Genomic DNA, 6,000 nt, shown 5'->3' with positions numbered 1-6,000 from the left:
CCACTGGGATGGGTTCTTGGACTTTAAACTCATGATCACAGAAGCCAAGTGTGTTGTCTGCATTGTATTTCCCTGTAACTTCATCCGGCCATCCTGATTGTTGGTTGTCATTGAGTTGGCTTTCACTTACAGTGACATGATTCACAATGGAACACATCTACTTGCCTCTAACCCAGCCCTACAATTGGTTGTAGATCAGACCATTATGCTACACGTTGTTGTTAGGTGCTATTTGTGGGGGACAAGCCTCCACAACCAACAAGGTCTTAAGGAGCAGACGTGTCAATGAAGGGAAGAAATGACAACAGAGAAGATACACAAGTGCTCACCTCTTCCATGGAGTCTGGAACCAGAGAGTGCTCGAATGTATTCCCTAACAGGTTTATATAATCTCAGGGGTTACAAGCCACATCATACACATATGTAACAGGAAAGACATTTACTAGACACAAACATGTACTAGGAAGGGGAGGTGACAGGAAGGCGGATTCCTAACAGGATGGCCAAGTCCTAGAAGTGAGATGGTGGGTTAACCTTGGTGGTCCTTGAACTACTTGACCTTACGGGTCCCTGAGCTCTAGGGGAACAATTGCCCTGATCAGTAGCAGATGGGAATGGGCAGCACTTAGGGTGGGTGGGCACTAGGGTCTGATTGCTCTAGATAGCAAACCACCTTCAGGCAGATAACCTTCAAGCATATAGGAAGTAACCATGAGCTTATAAGAGCATCTTAAAATTGGCAGTTTTACAGGGGGACATTGTGGGGAATAACTTTTAGTTAGGAGAATGTGACTAGGATTTATCTCTAACTCATGAGCATGAAGGGCTTCCTTCACGAGTCTGCTTCTCAGCCTCTTAATTATCAGTGTAGGGAATCTGTCTGCATACACCCTCTCCTGGTTCTCAGTTTCCCACAGCCATCAAGTCAGTTCCAACCCATGGCGACCCTATGCACAACAGAACAAAGCATGGCCTGGTCCTGCACCATCCTCAGAATTGTTCCTATGACCGAGGCCATTGTTGTAGCCACGGTGTCAATTATCTTGTTGAAGGCATTCTTCTTTTTGCTGCCCCTCTATTTGACCCAGCATGATGTCCTTCCCCAGGACTGGTCTCTCCTGACAACATGTTCATTGTATGAAGGATGACGTCTCACCATCTTTGCCTCTAAGGAGCACTCTAAGGAGCTGTACTTCTTCCAAGCCGGACTTGTTTGTCCTTTGGTAACTCTGGTTGTACTTTCAATATTCACAGCACCCCAATTCAAATATATTGATCCCTCTTCTGCCTTCCTTTCCCAATGTCCAACTTTCATATGCATATGAAGCAATTGAAAACACCAATGCTTAGGTCAGATACACCTTAGTCCTTAAAGTAACATCCTTGCTTTTCAATACTGTAAAGCAGTCTTATGCAGCAGATTTATCCAGTGCAACATGTCTTTGATCTCTTGACTGCTGCTTCCGTGAGCATTGATTGTGCAATGCAGGATTGCATTTGTCCAGTATTTGGGGAAGTAGACTGCTAGACCTTTTCTCCTCGCCCATCTTAGTCAGAAACCTCAGTAGAAATGTGTTCGGCATCATCATAACTGTGGTAGTTACATAATTTCGTGTCAATCTAGCCTGCCAATCAGGTCAGTTTGATGATGCCTCCTTTTGGGTGTGGCCTTCTCATGAGGGTTCTGAGAACTTCCTCTCTTTGTCCCTGGAGGCGGGCTCCACATTCTCTGCTTCACCTTTCTGTTGACAAGAGCCCTGTGGAGCCACACTGAGATCTTAGCGAGCCACACAGCAGAGATACTTTCACTGCCAACACTGAGATGCTTTCACTGCCATTGGATCCACAAGACTTTGCATCCACCGGCCTGTGATCTTCTTGCATTTTTCATCACTGCATGTGCTGGGTGAGTCTGAAGAAGAATTTATGGATGAGTATGGGACTTATGGGGTAATATCAGTCTTATGGACTTGATTTGGACTAAGCTAGGATGTTTTCTTAATATACAATTACTCTTTGATATAAAGCTATTTCTTATATGAGTGTCTTTTGATTTGGTTCTCCAGTCAACCCCATCTAACACAGTAACACACAAGCTTCCACTGGCATATAGGGGGTAGCTGCATATGAGATGCATTGGCCAGGCATTGAACCTGGGTCTCACATGAGGAAGTGGAAGTTTTTACCACTGAGCCACCATTGCCCCCTCTTATTGTGGGAGAATGTCATTTCACATCTTCTCTCTCCTGCCTTCAAGCTCCGCCACCATCCCCTTCCCTTTTCCATGAGAAAACAGAGAGAAACCATGAAAAATTGGCAAGCAAGCAATGCACTCTAGTCCTGACATGCTAAATATATGATTGTAATGGGAATCCATGAGTAAGTGAACTTGAAACATCGAAGTGGTGTGTGGTCACCTACCCCCAGTAACTTCAGGTGCTGCCTAAGACTTGCTTTGGCTTTTGTACCAGGTAATTGTGCTAGTTCCTCTGTGTGTGTGTGTGTGTGTGTGTGTGTGTGTGTGCCAACATGGCACCCGTAAGAAGATATGGGTGGAGGTTAGCCTGTCAATCAGGTCACAGCTTGATGACCTCCTTTGGAGGTGTGACTGATGTAAATGGCTCTCTCCACCTTCACTTTCCTGTTGGCACGCCAAGCTGTGACCTGCAGGAGCCCTGTGATGCAGTCACTGCCATGGCCATGGGAGCCACACCATTCTGCATCTACCAGCCTGTGATCTTCCTGCATCATTGGATGTGACTATGTGAGTCTGAGGAGGGATTTATGCACTATTATTGGACTTATGGACTTGCTCTGGATTGGGCTGGCATGTTTGCTTGATACATAATCACTTCTTGATATAAAGCTCTCTCTTATATGAGTGCCATTGGATTTGTTTCTCTAGGCAACCCAGCAAAACACAGTACCCTCACTTCTATCAAAGTTTTAATTCATGCAATTATCTTTCTTCATGGAGTGAGTTTTTCTCATCAACATAAAATATCACATAGCTCATGTTTCAAAACCTCTTTCCCGGCAATTCCTACCTTATTTCTTCATTCCATTTTCTTCACCAAACTTCTCAAAAGGGTTACTTATGATTTTTTTCCCTCTCTAATAGATCATTTCCAGTAAACAAACATGCTACATTCACATCATCTTTCCTATCAGCCAAAAACAAAACCCCAAACAGCCCTAGCAGTTCTGTGAGTTAAACAGTGAACTGCTAATCACGTGGTTGTGGGGTCAAACACGCCAGCTGATCCTTTGAGAGAAAGACGGGGCTATTTGCTCTCATAAATATTTACAGTTCTGGAAATCTTTGTCCAGTGCAATGATACGTGGAGGTGGACCCAAGCGCAGAGGGTTTGGTTTGAGTTAGGTCCTACCAATGTAATAAAACTATTTGTGGCAATTAGATGATTTTATGTCAACTTGAAGATGTGTGGAAATATAGGAATGAAATCCAACCTTCCAATCAGGTCACAGCCTGATGGATGCGTCCTTAGGGTGGGCTTTCTTAAAAGTGGGGGTGGGGTGGGGGTACTGAGAACCTCCCTCTCTCTGTCCCTTCACTCACCTACTTGCTAGGACTACCCTGACTTTGAGATCTGCCAGTGCCTTGTTATGTGTCTACTAATCTTGGATCCACACAACTCTGCAGCCACTGGCCTGTGATCTTCCTGCACTCTGCATCATTGCATGCGGCTATGTAAGTCTGAAGAGGGACTATCTTAAGGGCTAGTATCAGACTTCTGGACGTGAATTAGACTGGGCTGAGAGGCCTTCTTAGGATATAATTATTTCTTGATATATAGTTCTTTCTTATACATAAATGAGTGTCCCTGGATTTGTTTCTCTAAACAACCCAGCCTAACACACCATTCTTATCATGCTCAATAACTTTGATTTTCCTAAACTCAGTGGTAAATTCTCACACTTAATTCTTCTTGATCAAAAACCCACTTAACAAGTTGAAACACACAGGGCTTTATTAAAATAGGTTATTAATTTTCAAGATATTTTCTTTCTATTAGAGCTTTTGCTATCAGCTCATTTTTCCTCCTCTCCTACCCTCCCTCCCTCATGAACTCTTGACAATTTTTTTTTTTTAATGTGTATGTCTTACACTGACCAATGTTTCCCTTCACCTACTTTTCTGTTGTCCAATTCACTGGGAGGGGATTATATGTAGATTACTGTGATCGGTTTCCCCCTTCTCTTCTCACCTTCCCCTTCCCCTCCTGGTATCACTACTCTCATTATTGGTCCTGAGGGGTTTATCTGTCCTGGATTCCCTGTGTTTCCAGCTCTTATCTGTACCAGTGTACATGCTCTACTCTAGCTGGATTTGTAAGGTAGAACTAGGGTCATGATAGTGGTGGGAGGAGGGGTTAGAATCATTAAAGAATTAGAGGAAAGTTATAGGTTTCATTGGTGCTTTACTGCATCCTGACTGGCTGGTCTCTTCCTTGTGACCCTCTGTAAGGGGATGTCCAATCTTCCCCCTCATTCACATTGATATGATTTTTTGTTCTATGTCTTTGGTGCCTGATACTTGATCCTGCTGACACCTCATGATCACACAGGCTGGTGTGCTTCATCCATGTTGGCTTTGTTGTTTTTCAGCTAGATGGTTGCTTGTTTACCTTCAAAACTGTAAGACCCAGATGCTATATCTTTTAATAGCTGGGCATCATAAGCTTTCTTCACCACATTTTCTTATGCACCCATTTTGTCTTCAGTGATCTTGTTGGGAAGGTGAGCATCGCAGAATGCTGGGTTACTAGAACAAAGTGTTTGTGTTGAGGGAGTACTTGAGTAGAAGCCCAATGTCCATCTGCAACCTTAATATTTAACATATAAATATATCTTCATAGGTCTATTTCCCTATCATTATATAGGCAACACTCCCCAGCTTCCTACATAGTCTCTCTTTATTTGCCTAATCAGAACACTTCTTATGGTGGACTCATATAAAACCTGTGGCCTTTTTTCCCTCACTCAATACTAAATTAATTTCTTCAATTTGAATACTGGTCTAAGTTATTATTATTTTCATGTCTTACACTGACTGCTGCCTCCCTTCATCTACTTTTCTGTTGTTCATCCCCCTGGAAGGGAGTTATTTGTTGATCATTGTGATCAGTTCCCCTTTCTCCACCCCACCTTCCTCTTATCCTCTTGGTATCTCTACTCTCATTATTGGTCTTGAGGGGTTTATCTGTCCTGGATTTCCTGTGTTTCTAGCTCCTATCTGTACCAGTGTACACCCTCTGGTCTAGCCAGATTAGTAAGGTAGAATTGGGGTCAAAATAGTGGGCGGGGCGAGGAAGCATTAAAGAACTAGAGGAAAGTGGTAGGTTTCATCGGTGCTACACTGCACCCTCATACTGCTACATATTCAATTCCACTTCTTCGGGCCACTGGCATTTAGAACATCAGTTCAGACAGAACACTGAGTCCCTGGTTGTGAATTCCTATGATAAAAGCAACTAGCACCCAAACTCTTCTCCAGTGCAGAAGCTTTGACGGTAGTAATGCTTGGAATGGATTCTGACTATTCCTTTTCCTTCGTGCCCTTTCGCTACCTATCACAACGTTTTATGATTCTTTCTTTGCAAGGCAGTTTATATTTATCTCTTCCTATGTGTACCCTCTGCCAGCATTGCAGTTGGGGATTCTATGATTTCATGATGGGCATGCGTAGCCTCTCTACTGGCTTGCTACTGGCAGCTTTTCCATTCTACCTCGCAGACAGCTCTCAAAGTAATTTCCTAAAATACTACCTTCACTTTTCCTGGGTGGCAAACAAGAAATCAAGCACTTGGATCTGATATCTGGAGACCCTGGACACTTGTTGCGTATGTGTCTGTGGCTGTCTGGTTTTGCTTGTTTTGACTATTAATAAATCTGAATTTGTAGGGCCAGGTAGCTTTATATCCCAAGCAGAGTGAATCAGGCTTTCATTTCCTGAATATTGTTGCTATTGGAATAAGT

The sequence above is a fragment of the Tenrec ecaudatus genome, chromosome 10 (genome assembly GCF_050624435.1).
Source record: "Tenrec ecaudatus isolate mTenEca1 chromosome 10, mTenEca1.hap1, whole genome shotgun sequence".
Lineage (NCBI taxonomy): Eukaryota > Metazoa > Chordata > Mammalia > Afrosoricida > Tenrecidae > Tenrec > Tenrec ecaudatus.
Note: the sequence above shows the minus strand (reverse complement) of the source record.